The sequence below is a fragment of the Crocodylus siamensis genome, chromosome 5 (genome assembly GCF_052110815.1).
Source record: "Crocodylus siamensis isolate JL-2025a chromosome 5, ASM5211081v1, whole genome shotgun sequence".
Classification (NCBI taxonomy): domain Eukaryota; kingdom Metazoa; phylum Chordata; order Crocodylia; family Crocodylidae; genus Crocodylus; species Crocodylus siamensis.
The window spans coordinates 100,706,111-100,722,713 of record NC_143399.1 but is presented as its reverse complement, the minus strand read 5'-3'; the positions used below and the strand labels follow the sequence as shown (position 1 = coordinate 100,722,713).

General features: G+C 45.3%; 1 protein-coding gene across 1 annotated transcript in view; it reads left to right on the top strand.

Moving 5' to 3' along the window:
- The window catches only part of CDH18 (cadherin 18), a 1,127,064-nt gene that overhangs the window by 461,703 nt on the left and 648,758 nt on the right, over positions 1 to 16,603 (top strand). The window lies entirely within an intron of this gene.

The following is a 16,603-nucleotide window of genomic DNA, read 5'->3' as shown; positions in this document are numbered from 1 at the left end:
ACTTACCTCTCTGAGTCTTAGAGTCTCCCACTTTCCCTCACCTCATTCTTTAAATAACTTTTTAAAATCCTTTTTAAAACCTTGATGCATATCTTTCTCCTTTTTCCAAATTTGTGTAATACTCTTTCATCTAGTATGTCAGTCAAATGTACTTTTGCCTGGATCTGGATCCCCCTAAAGATGAAATAAACAACCCTTTGGCATGAGATAAAACTTGGGAAAGTAGTACTTATTGTATTTCCTTAGCAGTTTTTCCAACCATGCTTTCTAACTGCATCTGAGCAAAATTTTTAGTCAAAAAAAAGTTTAAAAAAAAAAAAATTGATGTAACTATTTCACCAACTTGTGTTGAATTCATGGAATTATTTTGTCTGAAAACATGAACATAAATGAAAAATATTAAAATATTTCAATTGTACATCTTGGAAAACATTTAGATTTTTAGATTGTTCATTTTGGAAGGATATTTTCTTTACTAGATTTACTTCATTTTGTTTGTTTTTTTAAATAAATACCCTAAAACAGGCAGACGAAGAAAATACAGATAAGCTTTTTGTTTGTTGTTTAGATTTTGTATGTGGTTGCCTCAAAGAAGGTTTTAAAAATATTTTAGGGTTCAGTCAGTGAACTGATAAAACAACTGGTCACACAGCTGTACTTGTAACACCACATTTTGGATAGGAATTATGCTGTGCTGCAGAACTGAAAGACTGATGGGGAGATTAGTTCCTATTTGGCACTTTGTGTGTTTATACATATACATATTAGTGTTGTTATAAAAGCATAGAGATAGCTAGAGAAAAGGTCAAGAGTGATCTTAAGAGGAAGTGAACATTGTTAGGCGTCATTGAAGTGCAAAAGATTTTTTTGTGCCTCTTCAAATCTGATATGGTTATGTCGCAGGACAATAAGATGTGCCCACTCATTTCAGGGCACAAGCAGCCTAGCAAAGGGGTCCTTCAGGCTAGGCAGAGTTCCACAGCTGCAGGCTGCCTGAGTAACTGGCTAATGAGGTAATTAGCTGGCATCTTAGGTGGTCAGCTGACTAGAAGAAGGCAGGGCCCTGGGAGAATATAAGCTCAGGACTGGAAGAGTTGACTCTCTCTGGCAACTGCCAAGAGAAGGAGCTCCTGCACAAGAAAGCTATCTGGGACATTTTGCTGCCCACTTTCCTACCCTCAAGTGCAGTAGGACTCCAGGACCCCATAAGGTACCCAGCGCTAGGAGGCACACTATAGAAGGGGAGACATTTGCCTTCTTAAAGAGGCAGAGTGTGGTCTCTCTTAGTTATGGTTAAGTTATAGCTCAGGGGCTTATACTTGTGTTATTGTTTGAACCAGTGATTTGGGATGAGGCTGAAAGGGGAGGTATGGAGGCGTCATTAGTGCCCAGAGTGGGCATGCAATCATCTTGAGCCCTGTCAGAATCAGGCACAGGGCTTGACCAGTTAGGAAAGCCCACAATGGGCAGAGAGTGCAAGACACAGGTCATAGATGGCCTGGTACCAGAAGGGTGATGCAGACAGGGGCTATAGACCTGGTTCCCAAGAGGTGCAGCTACATGGGCCAGGGGGCCCAGCAGACAGGGCAGGGGAACCCAGTGCCACAGGGGCACATTTAGATGGGGGTGGGGGCCAAATGACCCAAAGAGAGTGAGCAGAGCTAGTGCCTCAAAACCAGGCCTGACCCAATGGGCCTAGGCTAGAAGGCCTAACCAGATTAAAGGGGCAGTAGCCAAATAGGCTGAGGCACCAGAGATGACAACTGTTGTAACACACAATTAGCCCATAAGGCCTGAGGTACCTCTGCAGCACAGTACTGAAAAGAGGTCCAGCAAAGGGCTCAAAGACCAGGGAGTTCTGGTGAGGTTCAGCGGACTGGGGCCACGCAAAAGCCTGTAAGCAGCCTCCCAATTTATTTTACTAGTAAGATGTGGTAAGTGAGATGAGAGCACCCTCAAGGCAGAGCTGGCACTGTCATGGAGCCATTAGCGGCATCACAGTCACCCCTGGGGATCCTGCCTTGTGACCGGTATGAAGCAGCTATTAGACCTATATCCAAACTATAACTGGATTTTCTTGTGGCCAGTGAGAGAGCAAGAATCTGCCTGTGTTCAACTTTTGTTGCTTCAAAAGGTACACTTTACAATCCTGTATTTTTTAACAAATCAGATTTCTACACAGAGCTAATTGCAGACCAGGCCCAACCTAGCTGCATCTGATCAGGAAGGCAGAAGGTAGAGTTTAAAAAAGAATCTGTAACTCACTGAATGTACCTATGAATTTATAGTCGTCCTGAAGTGTCTGATCTAGGTATTTTTGTTATATTGGCAAACACATATACTGGTTAGAGGTGATATCAAGCACTCAATCCAAACTATACTGAAAGTAAAGTATTTATGATTGCATAGGGAATTATTCTGGTTTGGTAGATATAACCCTTGTTTCATCCAAAAATGAAAAATATGATTTATAGGTCTCTGTCCTGTTGTTTCTCAATGTGGCCTGTGCTTTATATTCTATGGAGTTGCTTCCAAAAGCTCTGCTCATTGCTATTGGTAGTACTCCTATTTTTGTGGTGAGAGTTTTCAATTAGCAGGACTCTCCTACAGTTCTCAGAGCATATTGTTCACCAACTATATAGAGGGAAAAAATGTAATTTTAAATGCTTTTCTTCTAAGTAGTTCTGCACGGAAAAGCATAGGGAATGAAGAACATTTGAACCCTGCCATGATCTTTATCCACTTCCAGCTGATGGCATTTCATCTGTGAATGGCAAGTATCTGATGGAACTGAAAGGGACCTTTTGGGTCCAATCCTCTGCTATCACAGGTCACCATGACACACATTCATGTGCATTATGCAAACCCCTTCATATTATTATTAGGTGCACTATTTCTGTTAGGGCCTTGTTGTACAGTATTTTTGGGCAGCTCCTAGAGATCTTAACACCTGAATTTTCCACGCATTAACACCTGAAACTAGTTTTAGGGGTCTCAAAAGCAGGATCATCGCTGATCCATATTAACCAACTCACATTACACTACACTAGAGTGCAGTCACTCTAGGCTACACCTTAGTGTAAACACCCAATCCACCCTCCCACTGGCCCAGATTAGGCCCTTGCTCCCCAGCACCCTGATCCATGCTCACTGCCCCCTGCTTTATTTGGTCCTGCTTGGGCTATCTGTCCTGGGGAAAAGGCGGGGAAGGGTTAACCACTGCCACTATTGCTGCTGCTCTCTAGGCCAGGCTCAATCTAGAAAAGAGCAGTAGCAGTTGGCAGCTGGACAGACAGGTTAACTCTTCCCTGAAAGCTTCCCTGAGACAGTATGGGCAGACGCAAGTAAGTGGGGAATAGGACTGGAGATGGAGCCCCAGGCATGGGGGAAACTAGCGGGGATCAGAGGGTAGGGCTAAAGCTTGGAATGGGAGTGGGGGAGGGATTCTTGCATTGCAGTCCCCTAGGCCAGTAGTTCCCAACTTTTTTTTTTCTGTGGACAAGCATAGGAGTGGGACAGGGTACATAGAACTGGCTGCCTCCCTCCCAGAACTGCCCTGCCACCCAGCTTTAACCCCTCACAAGACTGCCGACAGCAGAAGCTGCTCACCCTGGCAGACAGATGGGGGCCAGGCAGGGGGTTCATGCCATGACCCAGCAGCCAATCCTTTGTGGCCCGGTATCAGGCTGCGGCCCGGTGGTTGGGAACCTCTGCTCTAGGCCCCTGCTGGCTTGAAGTGTGACTACTCCAAACTTGAGCTAGCATTAACACTGATCAATATTTGTGCAGCTTACTGTGTAAGGTGTAACAAGGCCAGAGAAAGTGGTTCTAGAACCTCACGTCACTAATGATTAGAAAGTCAAAATGTGATGATTCCTGCCTAAATGCCTCCATAGCCAGGTTATATCCATTTGCTTTTTTTCCCAAGATTTTCTTTTGGCATAATCAGTTCTTTACTCCACTTTAATTTTTACTATCTGGGCACTTGTACACATAGTGGTGGGGCCATGTAAACATGACAAAAAGTGACAAGAAATCATCATTTGTCTAATGTAATGGTGTCACCAGGTACACTTGCACAATTTTTTTCATACAAAACTTTCTTTGAATGTGGCAACTTAGACCACCTCCAATATATTTTAGTTTGATAAGCGCAAATTGTCCCATTGTGGATAAAATCATGCACATGTACATGTCACATGAGTGTGCTGGTGGCCAGAGAAGGTAGTGAGGATGGTGCATGGGGTACTGGAAGTTCAGGCATGCTCAGGGAAACTCAGGTGTGGTGGGCTTCCAGTGCCTCGTACACCATCCCTGCTGCATTTTCTGCCTGCCAACTTACCTAGCCACCCTCCTGCCCCCTTTCCACACTGCCCCAGGGGCAAGCCAGCCCATTCTTGGTTGGTCCCAGATGGTGGGAAGGTAGCAGAGACAGTGAATGGGGAACTAGAAGCCTGTCAACCCTAAGCTGCCTGTCAGGTTCCTGCACTGTAACTCTGGTTGTGTGAGCCTCTTTGGCCCCATGCAAGGATCCCCTACTCACCTGCCATGTCTTGCTGGAAAAATACTTCAAGGAGGAGTTCAGTGGTGTACCTTCCTTCCCAGTATGGGTAGTACTCACGCATCCAGTTCAGTCGACCTAGGGGCTCCACCTTCCCTACACCTCTTCCATTCACCAGCCATACAATAGAAGTGACTCTGTCAGCTGTCACCTCCTCAGGCTTCTGGACCAGCTCACTGAGGCTTGGCTGTGCATCATATTTTTCCACCCAGGCTTATCCCAGTGTCTGGTTCACTGCTGAATGCTCATGCTACAGTGTAGAGTTTTTTCCTCCCACTCTGTGTCAGCATTGATAGCAAAATGACAGTAATCAAAATACTAAAAAAAGCCTCTTAGACTCAGTCCTGGACAGCTCCAACCACCTGGTCAGGCATTGAGTCTGGGTTCTGGCACTGTTCTCCTGCCAGCTCCTCCTCCACCCTTCACCTCACCTTTGAGAATGACAAGATCTCAAACTGAAGACCAAAAATAAAGTTTAAAAAATAGAAAGGTAGCCTATCCAGAGCAGCCTTGCTGCTTGGACCCATCCAGCTCCTAGGTGCTATTCTGATCCAGCTTCCATGGGGCTTGCCTCACCTGTAATTGCCCTGGAGTCATGGTTTCCCAAGTTACTCCACTCCCAGAGTGGTCCCACCCTGTGGCCATGCTCCCCTTTGGAGCTTACCAGGCCTTTTAAACTTCCTGCGGTGGCACCAAAGGCTGATGTCATCAGCCCAGCACCGCCAAACTTGATTGCCAGATAAAATAAATAAGCAAGACTTTCTTTGGCCTACTCTCATGAAACAGTTTCCATTGCCCTGATCATCCTAGGAGCCCTTATTTGCATCTACTGCAGGCTGAATGGGTGCTTTCTTGAGCAAGGGTTTTAGGCCTTATCAGTGCCATCCATAATGGCATCAATACTTTTGTAGCTCTACTGAGATACTCTAACCTTTATTTTATTGTAAATTCTACTGAGTTCAAATATGTAAATGGTACTAAAGCTATGAGGGTAATAAGGACAGAAGAAAAGAAAAATTAAATTGCAGATGGAGCTGGAGGCTTCAGTTTGGCAGAAAACTGTAGGAAACTAGAGAAATCAGTAAGTTCTATGATAGAGTGTTGGTATCGGCTGTGGACAGTATGTTTAAGAGAGCCACCTCTTGTACAAATGTAATATAATCTGCCTGTAACATCAGTTGTTAGCCAAATATTAGGTAGGCACTAGAACTAATTATTTTCCTGTTTAAAGCTTTTACTAGTGGGTATTTAAGGTCTACAAGATGGTATTACACAAAGGAATAGGTCATATGTGTCCCAAGTCTTTATTAAATCCTAAATCTTACAATACTTTCAGCAATTCAATTCATGGAGTTTAGGGTCATCAGCAGAAGAGAGTGAAGAATAGATTTCATTAATGGAGCTAGTTTTGTTAATGGTCCAGGATTGCACTCGCATTCTGGTTTCTGCAGAGATACAGATCAAGGAGCATGCTCATTGTATAAATTTATTGTCAGCTTGTAATTCTATGATAACATCAAGGTAAATGATCCTACTTTTATAGCAGTTTCAGTCAGAGATTGTTGAGATTCTCTGCAGGTACTCTAATAGGACTTAAGATAACAATAATCTTGAAGACTATTGTTCTGCTTTTTATTAATCTGTTTGCTGCACTATGCTGTATGTATACTCAATCCATTTGTTATTTTGCGTTGTTTCATGACAGATTTCTTTTTCCTAATAGTTGAGTGAGAGAAAGAGGTCCCTCTGTGTAGAAAACATGTCCAGACTCCTTTTCTTTAGCTTCTGTTCTCCAGGACTCCCAGACCTATTTGGGACTGATTACATATAAATTGTTAAAGCTCCACTGGAATTAAGGAAGAATTCATTCTAATTAGTCAGGCTATACTCAGCTTTCAGCCTGGTCTCTTTAGGTGTCCTCTGTTACTAAAAATGTTTGAGCCCAGCACAGGGCCCTCTGACGCTCTCATTTCTGCTTCAAAGGGGAAGCAGGAACCTTTGAAATGAATGGGTTTCTGTTGCAAGGACAGAGTATGTGAGTGTTGAAATAGAACATCTCACATTTTGTTTAAAATGTTGCTGCTTTAAGCTGTATATGTAATTAAGCAGATAAAAGCTAGGGGGCAGAAGAGGGGGAGATTTAATGCTGGGTACTTCTGGGAAAGTGGGTCATAGATCACTGCATTGATTTCAAAGGACCTCGGACTCACTCCCTTCAGAGAGTGAAACAGCTGCAGCAACAAAACAATTCTTTGAAGGGGAATTGCCTCAATGAATCAAGCAAGTTGCCTAGAACAGGTTCAAAATGTGTAGAAGTAGCAGGGAGGAGAAGATATGAACAGTTAAAATAGGAGTTCCAAGGTCTCAGAACAACTTGAAGTACTATTTAAAAGCAATACTTGGATTTCTCCCTGATCAAGTAGCAGCAACAGTAGAACAATGGCTGTAATGGGACAGCTCTAACCCCAGTACTAGAGACTGAGAGTAGCTCTAAGAATAGAAAAGGTAGATTGTTTGGAGGCCAGAAGGGGTTTGTCCTGGGGCTATCAATTCAAGGGAAGAAAGTAAAGCAGTCATTCACACTACACACTGCTGGTGGAGGAACCTCCCTGCTACAGCTATAGAAGCTGAACTGCAGACTGTGAGAAGTGAGTAGGCCCAGGAGGGCTGGACCTGGTCTTATCCTAGCAGGATAGAAGAGAAACTCTGGGAAGAGACCTAGAAAAGCATCCCAGAACTGGATTCTGTTTGGACTTTTGTAAAGCAGATCCCTGGCTGTAGGAACCTAAGTTATGAAGCCTGAGGCAGCTACAGGGGAAGACAGAAGGCCATTGAAGGCACTTTGAAGGAATGTGTAGTCTATTTATGGGTTGTTTTGGGATAGCAAGCCCTGGAGAAACTTCTAATTGGTGCCAGAGAGGTCTGGAGACTTCCTGTTTACACACTGGTGAGTCTGAGGGGCTAGTCAGAGCTTAGAAGTCTGCAGAGCTGGTCAGGGGATGTGGCATGGTCCTCTAATCCCAAACAATGTACAGGGTGAACAGGGGAGGCCCTGTGATATGACCATAGCTGCAGGGGCACTGAAAGTTACTCTTTTCATCTGAACTAAGGGGCCACTCTTCAATAATCCTTACCACCAGAGTCATGCCAGGTGAGAGAAAATGAGGCATTTGGGACGTTGAGGGGGAGGGAGGTGAGAGCCGAATGCCAGGTGTTAGTTGATCAACTTGGGTACCTGCTCCAATGGCCCCATCATGATTATATGGGATTTACCCAAACTAGACCCCAAATGGATAGGAAAAAGTCTCACTGTCTCTCAAATTTTGGTTTCTCCACCTTTGTATAAAAAAAGATTTCTTCATTTAGTTGAGCAATGAAGAACCATGTAACAGCTATAGCATCAGACAAAGGTAAAAAGATACCTATGTAAATGCAACACTTTTCAAATGTTAAATTTTCACAAGAAGGAAAAGATACTAACAATAGAAAGAAAAAATAGGGAGCTAAATTACAATGCCATACTAATATTGCCTCCCATCTTAAGAATCAATATGGAAATGTAAAAACCATCTATTTTGATAAGCACGGGTACCTTAAATAAAGTTTTAAATATAACATTTAAATGCATATCAGATAGCTGATTCAGTATTTAAAATGTTGGAGTACTGTAAAAAATAGAATAGTGGCATCTCTTATTTCCAGTAAGCTATTTTATGTGTGTTTTTTATTGGACAATTATTTTGGAACAGGTTAAATAAAAACGGTAAACATTCCAAATATCAATCAATAATATAGGTCAATAAAGAAAAGTGCATAGCTCATTTCCAATATAAAAATGAATTAAGTTATTTGTTTCTAGAGGGATAAATATAACTCAATAGCTTAACAGTAAATCCATTTTTACAAATCCTCTCCTGCTGGGCTCTTTGCAGCCCTGTCTAACTCTGTGCCCACACTGGTGCTGGGCTCTCCACAGCCCCGAACACTGCACCCTCTCTGGCGCGGGGGCCTGTGCACCCCCGAACACTGCACCCTCTCTGGCGCGGGGGCCTGTGCACCCCCGAACACTGCACTCTTGTCTGGTGCTGGGGTCTCCACGCTGTAGTGGACCCCCAGTGAGGTCTCCCTCTTCCCCAATAGCCTCACCCAAGCTACCAGTGTTATAAACAAAATTAAAAATGCAAGCCCACACCATAACTCAAGCCGCACAGGGTATGCTCTGTCCCTTAACATTACCAGGAGCAGAACTTAGGCATTTTCCCTTTGCTTCCTCTAGGGAACTCCTTCACCCTTAACCGCTGGCAGAGAACTGCCTTCCTGGTCGCAGACCTGGGGTTTATACATGTGCTTGGCCCTGGCCCTTATGGTCAGCTGACCACTAGCAGGTGTGGGCCAACTATCTCATTCTGGCTGCCCTGGTAAGCAGCAGCTGGGGCTCTCTGCTGACTGCTAGGGCTCTCTCCCTAGCAGTTTCAGTCCTTAAAGGAGCAGGACATCTTAATGCCTGTGACCGTCCCTCAGTTAATATGTGCTTATAAAATTATTTTTTTTCATGATTGGAATTGCCATCCAAATGTTTGAGCCTTTTTTCTTCACAAAACTTTTTTTCTACATTACACTAGTACATTAAATTATAGTTTAAAGGCTTTAGTTTCTACACAGGGAAGAAAGATGGCTGTCTAAATAATTAAGTAGATATAATTTATGTAATAAATTAGATGTCAGCCTTATGATTTTTTGCTTATTATGATAACCTTTGGGATGCCTGAAATTTGTATTTGTATGAGCTATGATAGGATAAATTAGCTCAACAGGAACAGAGGTGGAAGGACAATGTTTTAGAATTATTTAGTGCATAATACAGGACATAATCAAAACTTGTGTTTCATATATCATGGGAACCTGATCAGGAATATTACTGAATCATGAGTTTCTATCCTCTCCATTCTTCTAGAATGGTGGGTAGTTAAATTATTCATCTTTTTCTCCAATGTGTCTTAATTCAATTTAGTCTAATCATATCATCAATGGGTGTGTCTACATGTGCCAGAGTTTATTCCTCCTGGTCATGCTGTTTGAATATGGCCCTGGGAGCATAGCATGTTGAGCTGGGTCAGAGAAGTCCCAGCTGGCAGGAGGCCTGGGGAATTGGCCTGGGGATGCTCCAACCCAGTTCAATGTGCTGCAGAGGGGCTGGCTAGGGTACTCCAGTGTGGGGCTAACTAGCAGGCAGCCCCCACACTGAAGCATGCTCATGCTTTGTCCATCCATGTCAGTGCTTGCTCTGAAGTAAAACAAACTATTCAGCAGGATAGTACTAGTATTTACAAGTACTACCCTGCTGAGGTAGGCCCAGTAGGGCCACAGGTGTAGACTGAGACATTTTACTATGGAGCGAACTAGTGTACTTCTCAATAAACACTTATGTAGACACGCCCTGTATGAGCTAACATTTATCACCACAATCTTTTTTGTCTCAGTAGTATTTTCATGGCAAAATAAAGAGTTCATTTTTCATATTTCTAGGAACACCATTCCTGGTATATCTTGCTCTGTTGCAAGATAATATGTTGTGTGTTTGGATGGAAGACAGCTTTGTAATGGTGGCAACTAGTCTTTGTTTTGCAAAAGATCAATAAAGACCATTTAAAGATATATACAAAGACTATGCAGGCTTAACTGGGTAGTTACAGATCAGACAGCTACCAATTCAACCCAGTTGTTAATTGCAAGTGAAAAATTATAAGCAAATATATTTCTGTTCAGAATTAGCCACTTAAGTTACTGTGTTTTCTTCAGTTCAAAAAAGAGAATTAAAAGATAAAAGATGGACAAACTTTTAGCCAAGCCAGTTGGAATACTGCGTCCAGTTCTGGGTGCCACACTTTAAGAGGGTTGTGGCTAACGAGGGTCCAGAGGAGGGCCACTTGCATGGTCGGGGGCAGCAGGCCAGGCCCTACAAAGATAGACTATCTTTGTGGATCTATTCAGCCTTCACAAGAGAAGACTGAGAAGGGATCTGGTGGCCATCTATAAATTCACTGGGGGGACCAGCGGAAAATAGGTGAGGCTTTGTTCCCCTGGGCACCACCTAGGATAACAAGGAATAACAGCCAGAAATTGATCGAAAGCAGGTTCAGCATTGATATCAGAGGCATTGCTTTATGGATAGGGCCTCCAGGCTCTTGAATGGACTCCCAAGGGAGGTCTTCAAGAGGAGGGTGGATAGATACCTGGCTGGGTTATGATCCCAGAATTTTTTCCTGCCCAGACCAAGGGGTCATAGTTCATAGTTCATAGTTGATAGGGTCAGAAGGGACCTGAGCAGATCATCAAGTCTGACCCCCTCCCATGGCAGGAAAAAGTACTGGGTCAAATGACCCCAGCAAGGTGTTTGTCTAGCCTCTTCTTAAAGACCCCAGGGTAGGAGCCAGCACCACTTTGCTTGGAAGTTGGTTCCAGATCCTAGCCACCCTGACAATGAAGTAGTGCCTCCTCATGTGCAGTCTGCATCTACCCTCTGCCAGCTTGTGACCATTATTTCTAGTCACTCCTGGTAGTGTTCTGGGGAACAGGGACTCCCCCAATGCCTGCTAGTCCCCTCTAACTAGTTTGTAACAGGCCACTAGATCCCCCCTCAGCCTTCTCTTGTGGAGGCTGAACAGGTTCAGGTCCCGTAGCCTCTCCTCATAGGGCCTGCCCTGCTGCCCCCTGATCATGCAAGTGGCCTCCTCTGGACCCTCTCCATGTTGTCCACATCCCTCCTGAAGTGCAGCGCTCAGAACTGGACACAGTACTCCAACTGCGGCCTGACCAGTTTTGCATAGAAGGGGAGGATCCCCTCCTTGGACCTGCTAGAAATGCATCCGTGGATGCATGACAAGGTGTGGTTGGCCTTCCTGACTGCTTCCCCACACTGCTGGCCCATGTTCATATTGGCATCAATAGTGATTCCAAGATACTTTTCTGCCTCTGCACTGATAAGAAGGGAGTTCCCTAGCCTGTAGGTATGCTGCTGGTTCTTTCTCTCCAGGTGCAGTACCTTGCACTTGTCAGTATTGAAACCCATCCTGTTCTCATCCACCGACCCCTGTAACCTGTCTAGGTTTGATTGCAGCCTATTCCTCCCTTCTAGTGTGCCCACTTGCCCCCACATCTTAGTGTCATCAGCAAATTTGAACAGGGTGCTTTTTACCCCCTCGTCCAAGTCACTGATCCAGATGTTGAACAGTGTGGGCCCGAGGACTGAGCCCTGTGGGACCCCACTGCCCACATCCCTCCAGGTCAAAAATAACCCATCAAACTACCACTCTCTGGGTGTGGCCCTCCAGCCAGTTAGCGACCCATTTGACTGTGTAAGTGTCAACACCACAGTCCCCTATTTTTTTTAATGAGAATGGGGTGAGAGACGGTGTCGAAGGCCTTCCTAAAGTCCAGAAAGACAACGTCCACTGCTACCCCTGCATCTAAGGATTTGGTGACCTGGACATAGAAGGCCACCAGGTTGGTCTGACAGGATCTGCCTCTAACAAACCCATGTTGGTTGCCCCTAAGCATAACCTCCCCTGCTGGCCCCTTATGGACATGCACCAAAATAATTCTCTCAAAAAGCTTACCCAGGATCAAGGTAAGACTAACTGGCCTATAGTTCCCTGGGTCCACTTTCCTCCCTTTTTTGAAGATGGGAACCATGTTGGCCCTCTTCCAGTCCTCTGGCACCACACCAGAGCACCATGAGTGCTCGTAAAGCCATGCAGGGGTCCCACAATGAGCTCAACTAATTCCCTCAGCACTCTTGGGTGGAGATTGTCAGGACCAGCTGATTTAAATATGTCCAGTCCCTCCAGAAGTTCCCTGACTAGATCCACACTGACCCTTTGCCTGGGTGCGCCCCCCCCCCCCCCCCGGGGCCTGAGGGGGACAGACTTGATCTGTTCAAGTCCCTTCTGACCCTAGAAACTATCAGCGGTTTTTGCCAAGTCTTTATTTGTTAATAGGAATTTTAATCTCAGAGTGTTTACTGATGTAATGAAAAGGTCATGATTTGAAAGCTTGTCTATCTCAACTATGCAGTTGCTCTAAGAATTCTTTGCATCATGGGGAAAAAAAAGGATATTGTGTGTGTCCAACTGGGATAATATTTTATGTCCAAACTATATGGATCCTCCCCCTCATATCCTCCCACCCCCAACATTTTCATTTTAAAATAAATAAATGCCACTGCCTCTCACTCCCTACCCACAACCTCCCAGATCAACTGGTGCCCTTCATTTCCCACCTACAGCCCCCTGGCCCTACCATTATGCCTCATTTCCTAAACTACAGTACCCACACCCATTCTGGTGCCCGTCACTCATGACCTGCAGTCCACTGCCCACAGCTGCCAAGGCTACAGGGCCAAGGATCTGGGTCCACAGGCCCCACCCCCACCAGCAGCACCCAAGCCCTAGCTGCTGCCTGTGGAAGACAACAACTGCTGTGGCCAGAGAGAAGTGCAGAGCCCAGCTCCCCCTCCCCCATGGATGGCACAGCTGAAGCAGAGCCCATGGAAGGAGGCAATTGTGGGCTGCCCATTGCAGACTTGAGGGCTCTGCAGTCCAGTGGCTGGGACCTCAGAGATCAGGGCAGGGTGGGGAGGCTTGGTGCCACCACCAGGAGTCTCATGGCACTATGGCGAGGTGCTCCCTGTCTGCCCAGCATCAACAGGGGGCAGAACACTGCACACCACACCTGCTGCTACTGGGTGGGCAGGGGGTGCCTCACCATGGCATTGTGGGGCTCCTGGCAGCAGCACTGAGTCTCCCCAACCTGCTTTGCCCTGCTGCACTGAGTCCCGCCTACTGGGCTATGGAGACCCCCAGGGGAAGAGCAGCAGGGCAGGGAACTCTGAGCTTGCAGCTGCCAGCCAGCATCTGCCCCCTGCACAAATCTGGGGGGCTTGTGTTCCCCATGTCCCCCCCAAGTGTCCACAGCAGAAGGAAGCTAACCCCCTTCCCCGCACTACTGCCCAGACAAGCCACCCATGACTCCGTCCTGCTCCCTAGCCAGGCTGTGCAGCCACACATTTCCTTGCTGGGCCCCACTCACTGCCTTTAGCTGGGCAGCACTCCCAGCCCTGCCTAACCCCATTCTTTTTTCCTTCCCTCCCTCATTATGGTGGCCTCAATTACCATCTCCCACACACACCCCCCCCCAACCTACCTGCAGGGAGCTGCGGGAGCTGCTCTCCATACTTCATGGCTGCCACATGCATGTATATGTGCACATATGCAAATGGTGCCCCCTCGTCCTCCTCCCACTTCCCCCAGCCCCTTGCAGGCTGGAACTCTGCCAACCTGCAAAGGAAAGCCCGCTGTTTCCCATGTTTTTTCTCCCTTTAAAGGAAAAAATTGTATTTTTCTCTTTAAAAATAGAAAATCCATGGGGGGTGTAACAGGAATGCCACTTTCGGAGCCTCTCCGGACACGCGGCTCCATCCTTCTGCAATGGGCCAGTTGCCTGCCCACTCTCTCCTGCCACAACTTGATCTTACTTATAATTGATGGTTGATTGGAATTAGCGGGAGGCTGCCCATTTTTGTGCACCCCAATGGCAGGGGGCGTTGTCTGTGGCTCTTTTTCCTCCCCTGCACCGCAGCCCAAGCCTCGCAGATGGTGCTTGTATGATCTAACTTGGGCCATGTTATTATGTCTCGGCCCTTCGTTTGTCCTTGGGGCTCTTCATCGCCCCTTCTCATTCTCAGGGCCCTCGCCACCCCTCTTCACTCCTGGGGCTCCTCACTGCCCCCTAACTCCGGGACTCCTTGTTGCCTCCTAGCCTTGGAGCTGGGCCAATGCACCCTGCCCCTTCCTGGGGCTTCTCTCCGTGCAGCCACCCCACAGGGCTGGGGTCAATACCCCTCAACACCACGCCACACTGGTGCAAACAGCTGTGCCTACCTGGCACCACTCACTGTGCCCCACAGGGCACCAGGAACCCCCAGATTACTGGGGTGCTCCCGTGAGGCCTCCTTTCACCCCTACAGCCTCACCCGGTCCTCTGGTACCATACAAATAAACACAAACCATAAGCCAACCGACTATAACCCAAAACCCAAAATCCCGAGCCACAACATAGCAGCTTGACTGTTCGGGTCAGGGTATACATCTCACCCTACCAGAGGCTCGCGCATCAACCCCCAGCAAGAGCCCAGGGCTATTCTGGCCATCAGAGTTCTCCCCTTTGTTCTGGCTGAGTTCCTCCTCCCTCGGCAGCTGGAGGGGAACTGCCCTCCTAGCCTTCTGTGTGGGCTTAAGAAGGGCTAAGCTCCACCCCTTCCTGTCCCTAAGTTTCCCCAGTTGCTAGGGCAACTGGCACCTGCGCAGTCCTGATGACTGGCAGCTGCGCTTCCCTCTTCCTAACACTAGGGATCTCTCCTGAGCCGCTTCTGCTCCCAGTCGCAGAGCGCCTGAGAGCCCTGCGACAGGGGTTTTCCTTAAAATTAGAAAATCCACATTTCACCATGTTTTTCCATGGCAAATGGAAAACCCAGATCCCTGGTAATTAGATAAATTAGATTAATAAAAGGAAATTTAAGTATATAAATATACTGCAAAAGTTTTGAGTATGAGGGGAAGGAAGTATACTTTCTTAGTAAAACTTTATATTTCTAATGTTATGTTCTTGTTCATAGTATTATTCAATTATGATAATTAGATGTTGATCAACAATAATGATTTATGCTTTCATCCTTATTCCAATTTAAGAAAAATTAGTAAAACAACTACTTGTAGTTTGACAGAGTAAATTGGATGCTTATCTTGCTGGGATCCTATGACGCAGCTGACTTCCTGCCCTTTGGGCAGGGGGCTGGACTCGATGATCTTTCGAGGTCCCTTCCAGCCCTGATGTCTATGAAATCTATGAAATCTATGACAGGAACAAGCCAGTTTGGGGTTGTGCTCATCTAACAGAACAATCCATTTTAACTCCAGAGTTACTTAATATCAAAGCTGTTGTAAATCTGATTTTTGAATTTTTGGGGAAGAAAACTAATTTCCATTTCCATTACATTGAAGAATGACTCACTTAAACACTTTTATTTATGTATTTTTTCTGAATAAAATAAAGAAAAAATAGTACCATTTGGTAGCTAGGTCAATTTTCCTTTGAATTCATTGCAAGTTTCACCGGTGTAAGAATTCCATAAAGGAATCCAAGGCTCTTAGGGTGAGAGTCTGATAGGCACAGGTTAGACTGTACACACATGGTTTCTCCTGGGAAAGCAATGAGTCCCAAGGGAAACTGAATATTTGTATGTCACTTTGGTCTTCACATCAGGTTCTCACTTTCCCTTATCATGAGACAGTTAAAGCATTGGGGTTTTTTGCTATTACCAATGGTCATAAAGTCTTCACACACACACACACACACACACACACACACACAAAATTAAAGAAGTGCAAAGCAATTTCCTATCGTGGAAAATACTCCCCATATCAAGCTCACCCAGTAGCTTTCTGTATGGCGTGGTTTATTAGTAAAGAGACCTTCCCTTGTAATTTCTATTTATACCATCCCAAAGGAAGAATACAGTACTACCTTAGTCATAAAGTGATGCATATCATGTAGTTCAGCTCCACAAACAATATTTCAGCTAACTGAAAATGGTAGGCGGTATACATTATAAGGATACACATTATAATGGTAAAGTCTCTATCCAAGAACTGTGTCACAAAGGAGACATAAAACACTCATGTTGTGGAGAAAAATAGTTAGCTATATTAGACTGAATGTAGGAAGAAGACAGGGCAAGGTGGCACCTTATAGACTAATTAATTCAGAGCATATGCTTTCATAGGCAATAGCCTACTTCTTCCAATGTTATTTGGTCAATAAATCTAAAAATGAGAAGTGAAAAAAAAGTGATTTTCCATAAGAATAGAGCACTGTGTCAGAATGTTTCAGATATATATTTCAAATAGTTATGTTTTTCTTTTTCCATATTATTATCATTAAACATTAATTTCCCCATTGACTTTTATTTTAACACAGTAATAACAT